The sequence below is a fragment of the Myxocyprinus asiaticus genome, chromosome 11 (assembly GCF_019703515.2).
Source record: "Myxocyprinus asiaticus isolate MX2 ecotype Aquarium Trade chromosome 11, UBuf_Myxa_2, whole genome shotgun sequence".
NCBI classification, from domain to species: Eukaryota; Metazoa; Chordata; class Actinopteri; order Cypriniformes; family Catostomidae; genus Myxocyprinus; species Myxocyprinus asiaticus.
The window spans coordinates 20,328,016-20,349,999 of record NC_059354.1 but is presented as its reverse complement, the minus strand read 5'-3'; the positions used below and the strand labels follow the sequence as shown (position 1 = coordinate 20,349,999).

Here is a 21,984-nt window from a genome sequence, read left to right as displayed (position 1 = left end):
CACACGTCTTCACCTCAAGGGAGGGGAAAGGCGCTGTGCGCAAGCGGTACACCTGGCCAGCTGTCCCGGAACTTACCTGCTCGTTCCTGCCAATACACAGGACGAGACCGGCTCAACCCAGAGATTGTAGAACCTCACAAAGGTGTTGGGTGTTGCCCAGCCTGCTGCACTGCAGATATCTGCCAAAGAGGCACCACTGGCCAGGGCCCAGGAGGCTGCCACACTCCTGGTAGAGTGGACTTGTAAGCCTGCATGGGGTGGCACGTCCTGAGCCTGATATGCCATCGTGATGGCGTCAATGACCCAGTAGGTGATCCTCTGTTTGGAGACAGCACTTCCTTTACATTGTCCATGAAAGCAGACAAAGAGCTGCTCGGAGCTTCTAAGGCTCTGCGTGCGATCCAAATAGATGCGTAAAGCTTGCACTGGACACAGCAACGCCAAGGCTGGGTCTGCCTCCTCCTGGGGCAGCACTTGCAGGTTCACCACCTGATCCCTAAACGGGGTCGTGGGAACCTTGGGCACAGAGCCCGCTTGGGGTCTCAGGATCACGTGAGAGTAACCCGGACCGAACTTCAGGCACAATTCACTAACAGAGAACGCCTGCAGGTCCCCTATCCTTTTGATGGAAGTGAGCGCATTCAGGAGGGCAGTCTTCAAAGAGAGTGCCTTAAGCTCAGCTGACACCAAGGGCTCAAAGGGAGCTCCCTGTAGACCCCGAAGGACTACAGAGAGGTCCCACAAGGGGATGAGGCGCGGTCTGGAGGGATTCAACCTCCTAGCGCCTCTCAGGAACCTGATGATCAAGTCGTGCTTCCCCAAGTAATTACCATCTACTACATCGTGATGAGCCGAAATAGCGGCTACATACACCTTCAGCCTCGTAGAGGGCACCCTAGCCTGAGTGATCATGTCTACCACCGTGGGTGGTAAGCCACTTAGGACTTCCACATCCCTTCCAAGGGCCGGACGTGGAGATTCCAGAGGTCTGGTCACGGGTGCCAGATGGTGCCCCGTCCCTGAGAAAGAAGGTCCTTCCTCAGGGGAATTTGCCAGGGTGGGCTGTTGTGAGGAGCGTGAGATCCGAGAACCATGTCTGGGTGGGCCAGTAGGGTGCTACTAGGATGATCTGCTCTGTGTCCTCCCTGACCTTGCACAGGGTCTGTGCAAGTAGGCTCACTGGGGGAAATGCATATTTGCGTAGTCCAGGGGGCCAGCTGTGTGCCAGCGCATCTATACCGAGAGGTGCCTCGGTCAGGGCGTACCAAAGCAGGCAGTGGAGGATTCCCGGGAAGCAAACAGGTCTACCTGTGCTCAACCAAATCGACTCCAAATCAGCTGGAACACCTGAGGGTGGAGTCTCCACTCTCCCCTGAGGGTAACCTGACGTGACAGCACGTCCGCTGTGGTGTTGAGGTCGCCCAGGATGTGAATGGCTTGTAGCGACTTGAGGCGCTGCTGACTCAAGAGGAGGAGACGGCGGGCGAGTTGTGACATGCAACGGGAGTGTAGACCGCCTTGACAGTTGATGTACGCTACTGTCGCTGTGTTGTCCGTCCGGACCAACATGTGCTTGCCCTGGATCAATGGCCGGAACCTCCACAGGGCAAACAGTACTGCCAACAACTCTAGGCAGTTGATGTGCCAATGCAGCCGCGGGCCAGTCCAGGAGCCGGCGGCTGTGTACCCGTTGCATACGGTTCCCCAGCCCGTCTTGGAGGCATCTGTTGTAACCACGACGTGCCTGGAGACCTGCTCTAGGGGAACCCCTGCCCGTAGAAATGCAAGGTCGGTCCAAGGAGTGAAGAGGCGGCGACAGATCGGCGTGATGGCCACGTGATGTGTCCCGCAGCGCCATGCCCATCTCGGGACTCGAGTTTGAAGCCAGTGCTGAAGCGGTCTCATATGCATCAACCCGAGCAGTGTGGCCACCGCTGAGGATGCCATATTCCCCAGGAGCCTCTGAAAAAGTTTCAGTGGAACCGCTGTCCTCCATCTGAATGCCTTCAGACAGTTCAGCACAGACTGCATGCGCTCATTCGTGAGGCGCTCTGTCATCGAGACTGAATCCAACTCCAAACCGAGAAAAGAAATGCTCTGAACCGGGGAGAGCTTTCTCTTTTCCCAGTTGACCCAAAGCCCCAGTCGGCTGAGATGCCAGAGCACGAGGTCCCTGTGTGCACACAGCAACTTTCAAAAGTGAGCTAGGATTAGCCAGTCGTCGAGATAGTTGAGGATGCGGATGCCCAATTCCCTTAGTGGGGCAAGGGCTGCCTCTGCGACCTTCATGAAGACGCGAGGGGACAAGGACAGGCCAAAGGGGAGGACCTTGTACTGGTACACCTGACCTTTGAAGGCAAACCGCAAGAAGGGTCTGTTTCGAGGTAAGACCGAGACGTGGAAGTACGCGTCCTTCAGGTCTTCCGCTGCGAACCAATCTTGATGCCAGACGCTTGCTAGAATGCGTTTTTGCATCAGCCTCTTGAACGGGAGTCTGTGCAAAGCCCGGTTCAGTACTCGCAGGTCCATGATTGGTCGCAACCCACCGCCTTTCTTCGGTAAGATGAAGTAAGGGCTGTAGAACCCTTTCTTCATCTCGGCTGGAGGGACAGGCTCTATCGTGCCCTTGCGCAGAAGGGTAGCGATCTCAGCATGCAAGGTAGCGGCGTTCTCGCCCTTCACCAAGGTGAAGCAGACGCCGCTGAACCTGGGAGGGGCCTGGCGAACTGAATCGTGTAGCCAAGTCAGATGGTCCGGGTCAGCCATTGAGACGGGTTGGAAAGCGTGAGCCACGCGCCCAAACTCCAGGCAAGGGGGACCAAGGGAATGATCACGTCGGACGTACCGGCAGGTGGGGCCTTACGGCGGTGTGGAGCTCGAGGTGCCACGTCGAGGGGATTCGAGCCCCGTGGCCATACTGAGTCCAGGGACATCAAAGCACTTTTCCTGGCTCCTGCCGCCCACCATAAGATTGGCAGAGGAGGGGGGAGGAGGAGTCTCATTCCCGTAGTCCACCAGAACCAATCCCGTGTGGGCGTGTTTGTGCCACAGCAGGGTGCACAGGGACAGGGGGTCCGCCGCTGGATCACCAAACCTGCAAAGATGGGACGGTGGACAATGGTCGTGACGACGGCCGTGCACACCGGACATGTGACCCAGGGAACAAGAAAACTACTCTTTTGTTTAATTTTTTGGGTTCCGCGGCCTCTTGGACATGCAGCGAAATTAAATGAAAACGAAACAAAAGATTCACCGTGAGTGCCTTATCCACCTGGGGGATCACCGAATACCCCCTGGCTGCTCCACTATCGAGGGTAGTGAGAGCAGGGAAGCTGAAAGACCGGGACCGGACAGTAAAAGGTGCCTCCCATGATCTTTTCAGCTCCTCGTGCACTTCTGGGAAGAAAGGAATGGGGGCGGGGCGTGGCCGTGGGCAGCGCCCCAAGCCCAGGAACCAATCGTCGAGCTTTCATCTTTGTTCTCAGCCCACTCCTGTATTCTCTGTACACACATGACTGTATGGCAACACACAGCTCCAATGCCATAATTATGTTCCCTATCTGTCACTCACTCGACGTTGGTGTCGATGTAGTGACACTAGGGGTCACTCTTGGGAGCCCGAGACACCTCTGGTCTTTGATAAAAGGCCAATGAAAATTGGCGAGTGGTATTTGCATGCCACTCCCCCGAACATACGGGTATAAAAGGAGCTGGTATGCAACCACTCATTCAGATTTTCTCTTCGGAGCCGAACGGTCATGCTCATTGAGCTGAATACTACTGTTCATTCACCTGCTGGATCTGACGGCGCATTTCAGCGGCTTCTCCCTCCTCTGCACTGGTGCACTGCAGAGAACGCCCCTGGGCGCTTCGGCAGAAAAACTAGAGAGTATATTTTCTGAAAGAGCATTTTTCCCCTCTAAAAGAGTATATTTCTCTAAAAGAGCGCACACACGGAACGTCTTTTTAAAGACGCGTCTTTTTAAAGATGCTTTTCCGATTGTGTGTTATTCCTGGTTGTGCTCGTTATCTCTCGCCTTCTAACGGTCACGATCACTGTCTTTCGTGTCTGGGCACTGCTCACGCGGAGACAGCGTTCGTGGATGGTCACATTCTCATTGCGAGAATGTGTCCATGGCAACGTTGCGGTCGCGGCTCGCCTTCGTAAGGAAGCGAGCCACCCCAGAGGCTCCCGCCTCGGTCTTTTTGCCCACGGGTTTGAGGCCAGCGCGGCTAGCACTGGGGGCGATTTGGGGACCCCAATGGGACCGCCTCCGCCGGGTATCCCCCCGCGGAACTCCCATTCCCCAGCACGCTCGTCTGCCCCGATCGGGCTTCCGGGTGAGTCCGCCGGCTCGTCTCACGGCGAGTTCGACCTCTTATTCGGAGCCCGCGAAAGTGATGAGCTCTCGAGCGCTGCATCGGAGAGCGGTCTCATCCAGTCGGAAGCCTCGGCTGGGCTCCTCCCTTCGGGGTCGATCGCCCAGTCACAGGCTGACGCGGAGGTGACGACATGCTTTCCCGGACAGCCGCGAGCGTCGGTTAGAGTGGATTTCACCGCTCTTCCCTGAACCCTCGCGGCTCTGTGATTGGTTCCTGGGCTCGCGGCGCCGCTCAAAGCCACGCCCCGCCCCGTTCCTTTCTTCCCGGAAGTGCATGAAGAGCTGACAAGGTCGCGGGAGGCACCTTTTACTGCCCGGTCCCGATCTTTTCAGCTTCCCCGCTCTCACTACCCTCGATGGTGGGGCGGCCAAGGGTTATTCGGCAATCCCCCGGTGGATAAAGGCGCTCGCGGTGCACCTATGCCCGCAGAGCGCCGCCACCTGGCGTGGGTGCCCAAAGCCCCCGTCCAAGGCCTGTAGGTTTACGTCGTCTCTGACGGTCAAAGCCTACGGCGCTGCTGGACAAGCCGCCTCCGCCCTGCACGCCATGGCTCTCCTGCAAGTCCGCCAAGGCGCTAAAGGAACTGCACGAGGGTAGTTCCGCCCCGGGATTGATGCAGGAACTGCGCTCGGCGACTGACCTCGCTCTCCGAGCGACGGAGGTCACGGCGCGGTCTCCCGGGCGGACGATGGCCACACTAGTGGTCCAGGAGCGCCACCTTTGGCTCAACCTGGTCGAGATGGGTGAGGCCGACAGGACACGATTCCTTGCTGCCCCCATTTTCCAGGCGGGCCTATTCGGCAACACTGTCGAGGACTTTGCCCAGCAGTTCTCGATGGTAGAGCAGTAGATGGATGTTAGCCGGCTTGTCCTGCCCCGGCGTGGCTCAAGATCCCCCCATCTACTCATCGCCGAGGGCGTCCCCCTGCGGTGACTGCACCGGCTCCGCCGCATCCCGCCCCTCCGGCCCGGCCCCGGCGTGGAGCCCACCGCAGGAAGCTGACGCCACCTGTCTCACAGCCGGCACCGAAGAACCCACGGAGGTCTTCGAAGCGCCCCTGAGACGGGCGACCCAGGGACAACGAAACCCGCTGCTCTGGAGCTGGTAAGCAGATCTTCTTTTTGTTACCTTTTGCATTTAATTGCGCTGCATGCCCAAGTGGCTGCAGTACTCAAGAGCTCCGCAAGAGTGGTTTCCTTGTTCCCTGGGTCACATATTCGGTGTGTACGGCTGGCATCACGACCACCGTCCACCACTCCATTTGGCAGGTTGGCGCTCCAGCGGCGGTCTCCCGCCCTGAGCGCCCAGCTGTGGCACAAATCCGCCCCCGATGTGACAGTCTCCACGGGTCATGAGGACAGGCCTCTTCCTCCCCCGTCCCAGGCTGTTCCGGGGGTGGTCACAAGGAGCCAGGTAAGTGCTTCGATGTCCTCGGACTCAACACGGCCACGATGTCGTGTGGCACCTCAAGCTCCGCCCCGCCGCGAGGCCCCATCCGCCGGTACATCCGATGACGTTGTCCCTTTGGTCCCCCTTGCGCGGAACTCGGGTGCATGGCTTGCGCTTTCCAGTCCGTCGCGAGGGCTGGTCCGGACCGTCTGACTCGGCTGCACGATTCACTTCGCTGGGCATCCACCCAGGTCCAACGGTGTCCACTTCACCTTGGTGAAAGATGGAAACGCTGCTACCTTGCGCGGAGATCGCTACCCTCCTACGGAAGAACGCGATAGAACCTGTCCCTCCAGCCGAGATGAAGAGGGGGTTTTACAGCCCCTACTTCATTGTACCGGAAAAAAGGCGGTGGGTTGCGGCCAATCTTGGACCTGCGAGTACTGAACCGGGCCTTACACAGACTCCCGTTCAAGATGCTGACGCAAAGACGCATTCTAGCGAGCGTCCGGCATAAAGATTGGTTCGCGGCGGTAGACCCAAAGGATGCGTACTTTCACGTCTCGATCCTTCCTCGACACAGACCCTTCCTGCGGTTTGCGTTCGAGGGTCAGGTGTATCGGTACAAGTCCTCCCTTTCGGCCTGTCCCTGTCTCCTCGCATCTTTACGAAGATCACAGAGGCTGCCCTTGCCCCGTTAAGGGAGGTGGGCATTCGCATTCTCAACTATCTCGACGACTGGCTAATCCTAGCTCACTCTCGAGACGGGTTATGCGCACACAGGGACCTGGGGCTCTCACACCTCAGCCGACTAGGGCTTCGGGTCAGCTGGGAAAAGAGCAAGCTTCTCCCGGTTCAGAGCCTCTCTTTTCTCTGTTTGGAGTTGGACTCAGTCTCCTTGACGGCGCACCTTACGAACGAGCGCGCCCAGTCGGTGCTGGCCTGTTTGAAGGCGTTCAAACAGAAAACAGCGGTTCCACTGAAACATTTTCAGAGGCTCCTGGGGCATATGGCGTCCTCGGCGGTGGCCACCCCGCTCGGGTTGATGCATATGAGGCCGCTTCAGCACTGGCTCCAGACTCGAGTCCAGAGACGGGCATGGCACCACGGGACACACCGCGTGGCCATTACGTCGGTCTGTCACCGTCTTTTCAGCCCTTGGACCGACCTCTCGTTTCCACGAGCAGGTGTTCCGCTAGAACTGGTCTCCAGGCGCGTCGTGGTCACGACAGACGCCTCCAAAATGGGCTGGGGCGCTGTTGGCAATGGGCACGCAGCTGCCGGCCTCTAGACGGGTCCGCAGCTGCGTTGGCACATCAACTGCCTCGAGTTACTGGCAATTCTGCTCACCCTGCGGAGGTTCCGGCCGTTGATCCAGGGCAAGCACGTGCTAGTTCGGACAGACAGCACGGCAGCGGTAGCATATGTCAACCGCCAAGGCGGTCTGTGCTCCCGCTGTATGTCATAACTCGCCCGCCGTCTCCTCCAACGGAGTTAGCAGCACCAAGTCGCTGCAAGCCACTCACATCCCGGGCAACCTCAACACTTCGGCGGACGCGCCGTAACAACAGGTTACCCTCAAGGGAGAGTGGAGACTCCACCTTCAGGTGGTCCAGCTGATTTGGAGTCGATTCAGTCAGGCACAGGTGCACCTGTTCGCCTCCCAAGAATCCTCCCACTGCCCGCTCTGGTACGCCCTCACCGAGGCCTTCCTCGGCATAGACGCGCTGGCACACAGCTGGTCCCCTGGCATTCGCAAATATGCATTTTCCCCAGTGAGCCTGCTCGCACAGACCCTGTGCAAGGTCAGGGAGGACGAGGAGAAGGTCGTCCTGGTAAGCACCCTACTGGCCCGCCCAGACGTGGTGCTCGGACCTCACGCTCCTCGTGACAACTCCCCCGGGCAAATTCCCCTGAGAAAGGCCCTTCTTTCTCAGGGAAGGGGCACCATCCGGCACCCGCGCCCAGACCTCTGGAATCTCCATGTCTGGCCCCTGGACGGGACGCAGAAGACCTAAGCTGTCTCCCACCTGCGTTGGTAGACACATTCACTCAGGCTAGGGCTCCCTCTACGAGGCGCCTGTATGCCTTTAAGTGGTGTCTGTTCGCTAAGTGGTGTTCTTCCCATCAGGAAGACCCCCAGAGGTGCGCAGTCAGATCAGTGCTTTCCTTCCTGCAAGAGAGGTTGGAAGGGAGGCTGTCCCCTTCCACCTTGAAGGTGTACGTTGCTGCCATAGCAGCACACCATGACGCAGTCGACGGTGAGTCCTTAGGGAAGCATGATCTGATCATCAGGTTCCTAAGAGGTGCCAGGAGGCTGAATCCCTCCAGGCCACGCCTTGTTCCCTCATCGGACCTCTGTAGTTTTTCAGGGTCTACAGAGAGCCCCCTTTGAGTTTTGCAGTCAGCCGGGCTTAAGGCACTCTCCTTGAAGACTGCCCTCCTGACTGCGCTCACTTCCATCAAGAGGGTAGGTGACCTGCAAGCGTTCTCTGTCAGCGAAACGTGCCTGGAGTTCGGTCCGGGCTATTCTCACGTGATCCTGAGACCCCCGACCGGGCTATGTGCCCAAGGTTCCCACCACTCCTTTTAGAGACCAGGTGGTGAACCTGCAAGCGCTGCCCCAGGAGGAGGCAGACCCAGCCCTGGCGTTGCTGTGTCCGGTGCGTGCTTTGCGCATCTATTTGGATCGCACGCAGAGCTTTAGACTCTCTGAGCAGCTCTTTTGTCTGCTTCGGTGCACAGCGGAAAGGAAGCGCTGTCTCCAAGCAGAGGATCGCCCACTGGCTCATTGACGCCATAACTATGGCATGTCTCACCCAAAACATGCCGCCCCCGGTAGGGCTACGAGCCCATTCTACTCGTGGTGTAGCGGCTTCTTGGGCCCTGGCCAGAGGTGCCTCTCTAACAGACATTGCAGAGCAGCGGGCTGGGCAACACCCAACACCTTTGCAAGGTTCTACAACCTCCGGGTGGAACCGGTTTCGTCCCAGGTAGTGGCACGCAACACAAGCGGATAAGCCCGGGATAGCCGGCTGGGTGTATCGCTTGCACATAGCGCCTTCCACCTCCTTTTGAGCTGAAGACGTGCGCTGTTAATTCCCAGTAGTGTTCACAAAGGTTGTTCCCTGGTTGACTTCCTCCGAGCCCTGTGGCAGTCGAGTTTTCGGAGAGACTCGCTGCCGGCCCAGTACACGCGCTAACTAAGAGCCCGGTTCTGGGGTAGGTGCTCCGCATGTGGTGGTTCCCTGTAAGGCTAACCCCATGCGATCTATTTCTTCTGCTAGTTCGTTTCCCTACTGGCAAACTGCGTCTTCCTTGGGCAGAGCCCCTCAGTCTCCATGTTGTAGTAACTCCTCCCCCATTGGGTAGGATCTACCTTGAAGGCTCTCCACATGGTTGGAAAGACCATGTGATGTATTCTTCCACTTAAATATCCCCCCCTCTCTTGGGGCGAGGTGTGGTCTCCGCGGTGTCCTCCCCTTGGGAGGGACACCCCCCGACTAGACCTGGCGGCCCAGTCGGATAATCCCCCTTCTTTTTTAGGGAGTGGAAAAAGAGAAGGGGAAAGAGGCCATGACTGGGTTAAGCCTGTCTCTATCTCTGGGTAGTCGACTTATCCCCAAAAAGGGCCGTTCGACACTCATAACTGTGTTGGGGGAGGTTACGTGTCGACCTGGTGTGCTGGCTATGAGGCACACAGCAAGTCTGCCCACCACACACCGCCAGTTCACGTAACACAGTTCAGCCTTGTGGCGTTTTGTATAGGGACCCCTAGTGTCACTACATCGACACCAACGTCGAGTGAGTGACAGATAGGGAACGTCGTGGTTACTGGTGTAACCTCCGTTCCCTGATGGAGGGAACGAGACGTTGGTCCCTCCTGCCACAACGCTGAACTACCCGCTGAAATGGCCGGACCTTATATCGGCTCCTCAGCGTAAAACCTGAATGAGTGGTTGCATACCAGCTCCTTTTATACCCGTATGTTCGGGGGAGTGGCATGCAAATACCACTCGCCAATTTTCATTGGCCTTTTATCAAAGACCAGAGGTGTCTCGGGCTCCCAAGAGTGACCCCTAGTGTCACTACATCGACACCAACGTCTCGTTCCCTCCATCAGGGAACGGAGGTTACACCAGTAACCACGACGTTTGCTGATGATACGACGGTGGTAGGTCTGATCACTGACAATGATGAAACAGCCTACAGAGAGGAGGTGCACACTCTGACACGCTGGCGTCAGGAGCACAACCTCTCCCTCAACATCAGCAAGACCAAGGAGCTTGTGGTGGACTTCAGGAGAAAAGACAGAGAACACAGCCCCATCACCATCAATGGAGCACCGGTGGAGAGAGTCAGCAGCTTCAAGTTCCTCGGTGTCCACATCACAGAGGAACTCACATGGTCCATCCACACTGAGGCCGTTTTGAAGAAGGCTCATCAGCGCCTCTTCTTCCTGAGACGGCTGAGGAAGTTTGGAATGAACCACCACATCCTCACACGGTTCTAGACCAGCATTGTAGAAAGCATCCTGACTGGCTGCATTACTGCCTGGTACGGCAATAGCACTGCCCACAACCGCAAAGCCCTGCAAAGGGTGGTGCGAACTGCCAGACACATCATTGGAGGTGAGCTTCCCTCCCTCCAGGACATATATACCAGGCGGTGTGTGAAAAAAGCTCGGAGGATCATCAGAGACTCCAGCCACCTGGGCCATTGGCTGCTCTCACTGCTACCATCAGGCAGGCGGTATCACAGCATCAGGACCCGCACCAGCCGACTTCATGACAGCTTCTTCCCCCAAACAATCAGACTTTTGAACTCTTGATCTATCACGATCAACGTACATCAGCACTGCACTTTATTAATCTTATTATCTCACACCGGACTGTCATAAATTATATTCTCTCTTAACAACACACTGGCAACTGACTATCAACCGACAGCCTGAATGTCAATACAGTACAATACAACCTACTGTATATTTTATATATACTTTATATACTATTTTTTTTGTATGTGTATTCTATATTATGTGTATGTGTGTCCTATATTGTGTGTATTGCATACTGTACACTGTATATTATTATTGTGTTGTGTAATTATGTGTATATTAGATATGTAAATTGTGTTGTGTAAATCTGATGTTTATTGTAAATTGGTATATGTCTTATCACTGTCATGAATTTTATGTTGCTCGGAATTGCACCCAAGACTTTCACCCACTGTTGCACTTGTGCATATGGTTGTGTGACAATAAAAGTGATTTTATTTGATTATATTTGATTTATATTCTTAAGCATATATAGCTAAATGCTTTTCTGTTTGGCTTTAAAAGTCTATGTGAGAAATCCAGGTTTATTATTTTTATTTCTATTATTATTATTTTCCATTGTAAAATTGTTATTTTTCTGACTGGGCCTAAATATATGTTCTAAAAGTTTTGTGCAAAACACATCTTTCCATTGCCAAATTTAATTAAACAGAAAGGGATAATGAAACATTTTTGTTTATTCTATGTTTCTTTTTTATTTTATTTAATGGTAAACGGATTCAACGGATCAAAGTATTTTCTTTAATCCTCAGCTTTCTGAGTAAGTGTCAATTAAAGAATCATGGCGGTAGCAACTTGGTATTGATTATAGTTGTAATTGTGAATATTGACTGTATGATGTAGTTTGCATGCATTTTGTGTACTGTTAATGAAGAACAGCGCGTCAAAAGTTCATTTCACATCATTCTCAGTGGCAGTATTACAATGATAAAACATACAGATTAAGCATCAATTACTCACCCAATACATACATGCATCCTTTGGTCTTCATTAAGTTGCAGGAAGTGACAAAATGTGGTCCCATTCTAGCCAAAATCATTTCAGCACACACCACATTGCAATTACATGACAGGAAAAATGGAAACTGGTTGTTAATAAAGGTAATACATACATCTGTATGTAGGTGTTCTTCTGTTTACACAAAATTATGCAGTGCCAAAACTGCCAGTTAATAATAAGGCTAATTAACAGATGCTAAGATATGTGGCAGACAAACAAACATTAAAAAGACGAACAGCTTGAATTACCACTTGAATACAAACATAGTTCTTTCCTGGTGTCCTAATACACTGAATACAGGGTATACAGTACAGTATGTCTGTATGACAATGTTTAAGTCCAAAATATCATAACAAAGAACACATAATAATCATTTATGTTAAAATCAACTGTTCTAAAAATAATAAATCTTAACTTATCCACAATTTTATTATTTAAATAGGACCTTGGTGTATATATATATATATATATATATATATATATATATATATATATATATATATATATATATATATATATAATATGTTATTTAAATTATCTTGTTAACTGGGCCTGAATGAATGTATTGGGCTTGCTACAATAATATGCCAAATTGATATGAATAACTGATGTTAGCATGTGTGCTAACATGGAGCCAAACCATTGTCTGAAATTGAATTAATAATAAAAAATAATAAATAAATCAGTTTATTTGTTATATTGCTGTTGCAAACTATCAAAAGACAATTTAGCTTCTACAAATCTCATTAAACATTTGGTACCTCTTACAGTCAGACACACACAAAGGTCTCAAACAACACTGACTGGCTTAAAGATGTTTTCATACTGTTTCCAAAGCATTTTAACATCAATATCACTTGTGGCACGCAATGAGATCAAGCGCTGAGAGATGAAAAGCAATTAGAAAATAAATGGAAATGGGAATGTGTTGGAAAGAAGAAGCTCAAATGATTATTTTGGAACCATCTGGGAGCTCCGTTGAGTGTCTATGATCCTGAACTAATAGAGTTTATGGTTACGCAGGGCTTTACCCAGTTCTGAGTGCATAAAGGTGAATTCTCCCCAGCGTCTTGCAAGCTAAATTCTTTGTCAGCAGATGGACTGCAGGAGCTGTTGGTAAGGCCAAGAGATCCCTGAACCAATACTTCACAAGGCCTCACAAGATTATGCCGCCACCAGCCAGAGCATTAACATGTGACGTCTGGTGGTGGTGCGTGGGGGGTTGATGTAATTCAAAAGTATGGAGCAGAATGTAGATGTAATTGTGTAGCTCTGATCATGGGGTAACTGCATCTAAGACAGCTATCACTGTCTGAGTCGGAGATTTACGCAAATAGATCTCCGACAAACATGTTATGCTCATGTATATGCACAAAGGCTGTACACAAATACACGTTCTGATTGTCATTCACTAACCGTGCGTATGCACACATTTGAGTGTAAAACTTGTGTGTGAACGTTTTTGCACAGAAATTATGATACTGTATATCAATAAGGTTGCACATTTTTCAAAATTTAGGATGAAATTTAGTACCAACACATATACAAAATCTAGACTGATCACACTATGAATTCGGCAACAGTAAGTTGAAAGTTCTGCTGCTGAAACTGGTATGTGATTAACAAAATTCGAAGCACTGCCCCCATTGTCCCCCACTGGAAGTGTTATTTAATGCATGGGAATGTGCGAGCTCTAGTTTCCGAGTGAAATGTCCACAGAGTGGCGCCAAATGAGATTTTGTGTGTGTGTGTGTGTGTTTAATTGTAAATTATGTAACACAGTTAACAGGAAAGCATATTTTATTAACTCTACTGCTAAACTAAACCCAAATCTCAACCCTAAAGGGCAAAGTCTATTTTGGTTGTCTGGGTTGATCACTCCACGCACAGTATGTGTGATGCAAATTATGTCATTAGCACAGTCTGCATGGACTGTCCGCATGCGGCCCAGATTTTCTTGATACATGGACAGTCCTCGTCTATGCGCATCGTGAGCACATGCCGATGACAGTACTAAAAGAGTATCGAACAGCAGTCATAGTGCGCATACGTCGAATGTGTTCATATTCTTTCAAGGTCAGAAGAGTATATTAATGAAAGGCAATGTGGTTGACTGAGCGCTATCCAATCCGGAACACACAAAAACTAAGTATACATGTGCCTTAAGCATCAGTGAAGTAAAAATTTCATTTTCGAGTGAAAATGCAACCTCCGAATCATGCACACTGTTGTTTATATGAAGATGATTACTTCCTGGTTTCCATTGGACCAGAAGGAGATTGTTTGGGCATGTTTTAAACAAATTACTTACTGCGAGCAAATGCTCCCTCATGTAGAATATTCATCAACATTAGAACGTGGGTTAGAACAAATTTATGTCCATACATTTTGCATGAGGACTTACTCCGCACGCATATGATAAGTATGCACTTTTATGCATTTACAGTATTAGGGTATGACACCCATTATGCTGATGCATACACATAAAGGCCGTACACACACACACACACACACACACATGTGCCTGTAGGCTGTGTTACAAATCAATCATTTAAAAGAGCTCAACCTTCATTGCATGTGTCTGGCACTCCCCTGTCCTGTTGTGAGAGGGCATGATGGGATCAGGGGATCGTTGGTCCCCTTGCCTGCAATCTTAATGTTGCCCTGGGCAGCACCCTTCAGCCTAGACTGACACACGCCTACAGTACAGCCTGAGTGAAACACTTTACAGTGCCACCCTACACCTCCAGCTCCCTTTGCTATTAATTATCCAGGGCTGATGACAGTGTGCCACCAGCCAGCCGACAGCTCGCTGGACAAATACGATCGATACATCTGGTGAGAGTGACACCTCCACAAAGATGGAATGTAACTGTATTTCAAATGTGACCTCACTTGATTACAGCAAAGAGCAGTAGATAGTGTTGTCTTGTGAAATTAAAAGCACCACTATTATGATTCACTTATATTTATGGTTTGGGATTTTAACAAACCCCTGACTGTAAGTTGAAAACTCCAGTGTTTGGACCTCAGACAAGACTGCAAATCTTTAGGTATAAATAGAAAAAAGGATGGTGCATTGCAAGTACATAGAGGGAAATAGCAATAGTTTGCAAAAACATGCTCCGTCATGCGACCAAATGTTAAAGGAATAGTTCACCCAAAAATGAAAATTATCTCATGATTTACTCACCCTTATGCCATCCCAGATGCGTATGACTTTATTTCTTCTGCAGAACACAAATGAAGATTTTTATGAGAAAATTTCAGCTCTGTAGGTCCATACATTACAAGTGAATGGTTGCCAAAACAGATCCATATTTAAGTCAATTTTTGATAGAAATTCTTCTTCCTGCCCAATAGGAGCTATAAGCAAAAAGAATGTGAATCATCAAAAACACAAGAAGAACAATGTGAAAGTGAAAGTTAAAGTGGAGGCTGACTGAGCAGGGAGGAGAATTTTTAGTAAAATTGGACTTAAATATTTATCTGTTTCTCACACACACCTATCATATCGCTTCTGGAGACATTAATTTAACCACTGGAGTCATATGGATTACTTTTATGCTGCCTTGTGTGATTTTTGGAACTTCAAAACTTTGGCACCCATTCACTTGCATTGTATGGACCAGAAATTCTTCTAAAAATCTTAATTTGTGTTCTGCTCAAGAAAACAGTCAAACACCAGGGATGGCACAAGGGTGAGTAAACGATGAGAGAATTTTCATTTTGGGGTGAACTATACCTTTAAGAACATTTCAACTTTTGATGAGAGTTCCAAAGAAGTAGGTCCAGTTCTGCTTTCAGAAATCCAGTTCACTCTGTTCTCACTTAATTTCAAACTGACAAGGCTCTTCCCACTTGTCAAAATGAATCTTACACATTACTATCCATCAAGCACTCCATGAGGGCATTCTCTAGTGTATAGGCACCCTTAAACTTTGGCATGTAACTTGTCCCACACCATTTGTCACGATTCCGATGAGTTCGTCGGTCTGTTCTGTTTGTTTTGTTATTACTCTCCCTCATGTGTCTCTGGCACTGTCGGCATGCGTGATCAGTGTTTCCATTTGAACACTGATTGTTCCCATGGGAACGCTGAGCACGCCATCAATTCGCATGCTAGCAGCACCTGTCTCTCCACTAATTCACTGCCCATTTAAGCCCTTCATTGTTTCTTGTTGTTTGGTGTTGAAGTAACTCACCTCACTCTCTCTACCTAGTTTGTCCTGTCTCGTGTATTTGTTTTGGTTGCCCGTCTCTGCCCGCGTGTCGGGTGTGTGGTTGCCTTCCAGTTTGCTGTACGCCTGTTCTCTTCGGCCACATCTCTTCAATGGAGGATTCCTCACAAATCTTCTCCTGACTACCACAGCGCTTACACTCACCTACGAACACACTCTTCACGAAAGATTCCTTACGGATCTGCTCACTGCGCTCGGCGCGCACTCATCGAAAAACACACCCATCACCTTCTACTGCAGTCGATGCCGGGATCTCCACACTTCACCTGGATCTACTGAAGTTATAATTTATCGTTAATAAATCCTTTGAACTGTTCCTCTGCTCTTGGGTTTCTTTGTCTCGCCATTGTGACACCATATGTGCTATGGACATGAGTAATACCTCAAATCATGTGGCTCGTTGAGCAGAGGTGTGTTATTACTTTTCTAAGCAATCTACGATTTCCCCTGGCGGATGATACAATGGGCAAAAAATCCAATAGACTTGCATTGAAGGAGGAACCCAAACTACAGTATATCTACATGTAGGGACCAAAACATCAGAGAGTCTCGGGGATGGGCTCTTTTGACTTCAGCCTGTAAGTAACTAACAAGCAATCACCCAAAACTCCTAAGCATCATGGCGACAGGTTTTGCACAGGCATGTACTATTCACGTTTTCACAAAATAATAAAAATCTTGTTTAAAATTATCAATTTAAATGTGCAGGGTTTCAGAGAAATTCTCCAAGCTCACAGACTTGTAAGACAGATGGAGGTGATATCTGTTCACATCAGTAGGTTTTGTTTAAAAGCAATCTGCACTCCGTAAACACTTCAGAGGAAGTAGCACATGGATAGGAGGCCATTAAAATGCACAGAAATCAGGCTGGTCAGTTGGTTGTCATTGACAAATAGCTTTCACATGCCTATTCCTTCCTTTTGTGCCGGCTAAAGCAGCCGTGCACAGATCCATTACAAAGAGAGCTAAATATGTATATATGAAGCCTTCATCCTCCTTTCATCATCGTAGGGTAACAAGCTCTGATTCACGCACAGAGAAGAAAAAAACGATTTTATAAGCTAGCTTTTCAGTCTGGATAGAAAAAAAAGCCTTTCATGGTTCAAAGAGACATTCAGATGTCCTCTACTGGTCAATATTATCCTTTAGAAACACAATCAGCATATTCATTTGGTGTCTCTGTTTCAGTCCCTTCACTTTGGGGCTCCGTCAAACAGTCTGCAAGGTTGAGACGGGATAAACAAGCTCCCAACAGACATACAGTGCAATCAAACTGCATCAAGAAACAGCAGGAAGACCAAATGTGTCATTTCCTGGTTTCTGAAGAGACTGCGCTTGTGTGTAATTACGCTTAAACATACCCAGATTTAAAAGGTCATTTGGAGTTGGGGTGATACGCAGGGAGGAGGAATACTCAAGCAAAATTGGCCATGTAATCACCATAATTTTCATAATATTTCCGAGGCCGCTTCCAAAAGGAACTTCGCAAAGCATTTCTATAAGATGTTGATGGACTTGACAAATGTACAGCAGTCCCACTAACCTTTTCTAACTTTTTTTATTATTATTTTGTCTTCAACAGGATTATATGAATCATTTTATTAGGTCATGACTATGGATGCTGTTAAAGACAAATTATATAGAACATTGGTAGTCGCTCGCGAATGTCGCTCATCATTTGCATAAAGCTGAAATTTTCTCAACTTGTCATGTCCCTCCCCATGGCAATCTCTGTCGTCAATGGTCACGACAGCTCGTGTCACCGGAAGTCACTGTGCTCTCATTTGAAAATGATTGGGATTGTGTCGCTGTCTCACGCAATGTCACTGGCGGTGTGAACGGGGCTTAAGACCCCAAATAATTTGCTTGTGCAATCTATCAAACTGCGTGTGCACGTCGTGGGCATATTGTGGATGATTTACTAAGAAAAACTGTGCAAATAGCTACATGTGCAAATATGTTGTACATGCCCTGACAAAAAGAGTTTTTGCGTGAGCCAAATGCACCAAATACATGCTCACTTTCCGTTCAGCTCTCACTAAATAATACTAGTCTATTTTAATTTAATTTAGTAGGATATGCCATTTATTAATAAATATATTTATTTATAGGTTTATAAATTATCAACATAAAATCCCTGCTATTTAGTAAATATAAGAGTAGTTGATGAGAATACCCATGTATGACACTATTCTCTTTAACTAATAAATCACAAAGAAGAAAATACAAATGTAATAGTTAAGCCATCAAACCACTGTGTATACTAAAACAAAATCTGAATTTCAAACCACAAACATCGTGACCATGTTAAAGTTGTGCCCGAGAGACATGGAGGCTGCAAGGGAGAGAACCAATGCTTGCTGCTCGTTTTGCGGGAGCCAGACACACTTATTGGGCGTACACCAGCACATGAAGAGCTGTGATGTTTTGAAGAGGCAAGTAAGAGAGGGCGATCATATGACGAAGAGTGAACGGTTCAATCAATAAACACTGGAGAAGGGGTGCAACACTGTTTGCACAGAGGCCAGATGGTGAGAGCTGTTGAAACCTCATACAGGCTGAAATCATGTTCCGAGCCAAGGGACACATCGTTTTTATGTCCGAGGGTGGGGGTGGCGGGGGCTTCGGTTTTCCTGGCATTCCTCATCCATTACTGACTCACAGAGGAACCTGTCTGCCAAGACCTTAGATACTCCAATACATCTCAGCGATATGTGTGCGGAGATGTGTTCAGCATTTAATTCAGGTAATAATCAATTGCTTTTCATCAGTAGATGAATGAGTCTTTCACCGTCATGAACAAGCAATAGGAAGAAAAATAACAACTGCCTTTTCAACTGTCATTTCAATTAAATGACGCCCTCTTCTTTTATTAAGAGAGAACGCTTGACCAAGCACTGTCTTGTTTCATTGTTTCATGCTTTGTTATAACTTCAATCACTCTCTCTTTGCTGCAGCAAAAGGCGGAAACAACTTGCTGTGGGTCAATAAGCATGATTAAATGCTTTTCTGTACCAAAACTTTAAAGTTTTATCTTTAAGTCACCAGCCATGGTGATATTCAATTAAAAGTCAAAAGCAGAAGATAAGAAAACACAGTACAGCTTTTCTCCTACGACAGCTAGTGTTTGGTAGGGAAGGACCTCCCAGAGAAAAAAATGGTATCGCTAAGATGTTGCTCTTTCATAGCTCACTAAACTTAATGCAGTTTTCCCTTCCATAGGAGAAGAGAGGAGACACATGTGAGATTAACTTGGTCTTTTTCTTTGTAGAAAAACTGAGAAGCAGAAGACTCTCCATTTATTCTCACTGCTATCTAAGAGAAATAATTAAAGCGAAAATTATTAGAGCGATCTCATTCCTATGGATTGTGCTCTTTACACTATGTCTACTGCAAGCGAGCTACATGACAAAACTAGAACACTATCATTACAATCAAGAAAGCTATCTACATTCTAGTTTGATTTTGCCACTGTCTCACAGTGTATATGAGGTGCTAGAGTGTTTTGCAGCCAGTCTCAGTGCCTCGGAACAGTCGGGCCCCGGGCTCTCCATCTTATTTATATGAACGATTCAAGGTTGAGCATATGCATCAATCTACACCTGCCATTACTCTGCCTGGTTGTCACACCTGAGATGGCTAGAACGAACAGCCAAAACAGACAAAATCGTCCTGGAGGCACATGCAATGATCCAAAGCAGCAACATACACACTCTCATTTTCAGCTTTAATTCCCAGCTCTGATCCGCAGTGGAAAACAAACGGTGCGAGAGGACATACGTATATCTGCTAACTCGGTGAGTCAAGAGAGCTCAGCTGTGCTCGGTTAATCACAGTTGGAGATGGCTCCGGGAGACGATGGTGGATAATCAAATGTCTGTTGGTTGACGCTGATTAAGGCGAAAGGCTGGCAGAACAGAGCTCCTCCTCCGATGCCAGTGATTTCTGTGCTCAGCATTGCAAGTAAAGTATAAATTAATTATAAGAACACACATACATTGCTTATGGAGTGTAAGGAGAGACCAACTGGAGCTATTTTATGTTGAGCTGACTTTCCTTATTTATCCTTATTAGCGAGAGACCGATAAAAATAGATGGCTAAAGTTGAAAAAGTATCCACTACAGTCAAGATTAACGTCTAATTTGCGGCAAACTTTCTGTTAATCTCATTTGAATAAGAAAATATGAACTTGCAGTAAATCTGTAACAACATTTGTCAGAAGTTTACCGCAGGGGTTCGCTGGAACTCGATATTTGTAAGGGGAATCAAACTGACTCAAGACTCCCATTAAAGCGTAAAACAAACAGCACATGTGGGCTGCACGTACCACAGATATCTCTATATGCAGCTGTCTCTTGTGCAGACCAAATAGCACAAAGCAATTTCACATTTGATATTTTGATGTTAAATATAGAAGTATTGGACTCAGGAGAAAATGGTGCAAGGCAGTGTAGGAATTGGTAAAATATTTCAATTGAATTCCAGCATGAAGTATGAATAATACTTTATCATCGACTTTTCAAAGTAGACCAGGTAAGCGTCAGTGAGTCATGCAAGTTCAAAGACATACTTCAACACCCAGCTCATGGGACAAAATATGTATTGCATTTGCAACTCAACAACAACAACCCGCAATATATCCACTCACGAGAGGGCAAAGACAGACTGCTCACCTTTCAGTTTATTCCACTGCAGTGCCATGGATAACTAATTGCCATTCACTGTTGTAGCTCTTACATATATTCAGCTTTAATGTCCATGCATAGAGAGTAACAGCTAATGACAACCACAGTCAGCAGTGAAAAATACCTTGCAGTAGGGGCAGACACACACACAAAAACACACAAACACCACCTTGGTACCTTGTTGTCTGCCTCACACATAATGCAGTTGATCAGTCTTAGCAAACCTCCCATTATTTCCCCCCTGAACAAAAGGATTTGGGGCTGGGACCCTGGATTGAGAGAGAGCCATGGGGTGCTCAGCGTCATTTATTAAAGTCTGGAGAAAGATAAAACATGCTGAATGCAGCGAAAGCCAGACATATTGAACTCCTCCTGAGCGTGAATCCAAAGCTGCTGTTTCAACTTCAGCTCTAAACGTGTTTGCAGCATTTGAATGTGAATCAGTGGAGAGCGATTACCTGCCCATTGACAGGACCACATGAACTGGCATTGCTCAGTTCTAATTCCTCTGTGAGACCACACAAAGTGACTCCATTCATTTAGAGCCCTCCTTTATTTATAATTCATGGATTCGGGAACAACAGACCTTAAAGCTGCTGTTGTGACTCCCTTGTCTTGGCACTCCTTATTTCTTTCCTCTAAAAGTTTCCATAATATCAGCTTCAGGACTCGGTCAGGCAATCTACTTACATAAGATCCTCCTCAGTTTCTCTTACTGTACATCTATTAGCAGAAACTCCACTGCTTTCTCGCTGTCACTGTTGCATCTCACAACAGATAACACACGAAACAGCACTACATCGTAAATCAGATGCACTTTAACAAGATCAACTAGGCATCCTGTGCTAATGTACAGGCAGCAATGAAACATGCAGTCTTACCTATGCTGATGCTTCCTGCTGAGAGCCTGCGAGTGTGTGGTAATGTGTGTGAATGAGAGGGAGAGTGAAGCCGATCGAGGGGAGAGAGAAAAGATAGTGCCTGCCAATGTGAGCGCGCGCAGCTCATTGTGCTCTTTTTCACAGAGGGTGCTTGAGCTTGTAGAGGTGGTCTCCCTCACTCCTGTGACATCTGCTTCTCTCTTTAAACTCATTGGCTAAGAGGGATGATTCCTATTTAGCCAGACCTGCTCCTTTCAAGTAGCCCCCTCCCCTTCCAAACAATCACTCTCTATCTCTCTCAGACATACGTCTTTACTTCCTCTTTATGTTCTTTTTCTAATTTTCATCTCAATCCCAGTTCCTTACTGTCGTTAGACTTGGCAGTGGCAAACACTAATTGAAGTGCAACACTATTGTTTCAGTTCTTCCCTTTTTTCCGCCTGTCAGCATCCATAAGTGTCTTTCCACAATGCATCGAGATGCTTTCAACACTGACTTCTTAATGCAGATTTGTTATCTTTCTTTATGATCATACAGGAATCATCTGTGGCTTTTCAAAAAGTGGAA

General features: G+C 48.2%; 1 protein-coding gene across 1 annotated transcript in view; it reads right to left on the bottom strand.

Annotated features, from left to right (window-relative positions):
• Positions 1–21,514, bottom strand: part of LOC127447860 (thrombospondin type-1 domain-containing protein 7B-like) — a 331,798-nt gene extending 310,284 nt beyond the window's left edge. Inside the window, exon 1 of the mRNA XM_051710006.1 lies at positions 21,418–21,514. The gene's annotated coding sequence lies outside the window, so the exon portion shown is untranslated. The remainder of the gene's footprint in view (positions 1–21,417) is intronic.
• Between the last annotated feature and the right edge of the window lie 470 nt (positions 21,515–21,984).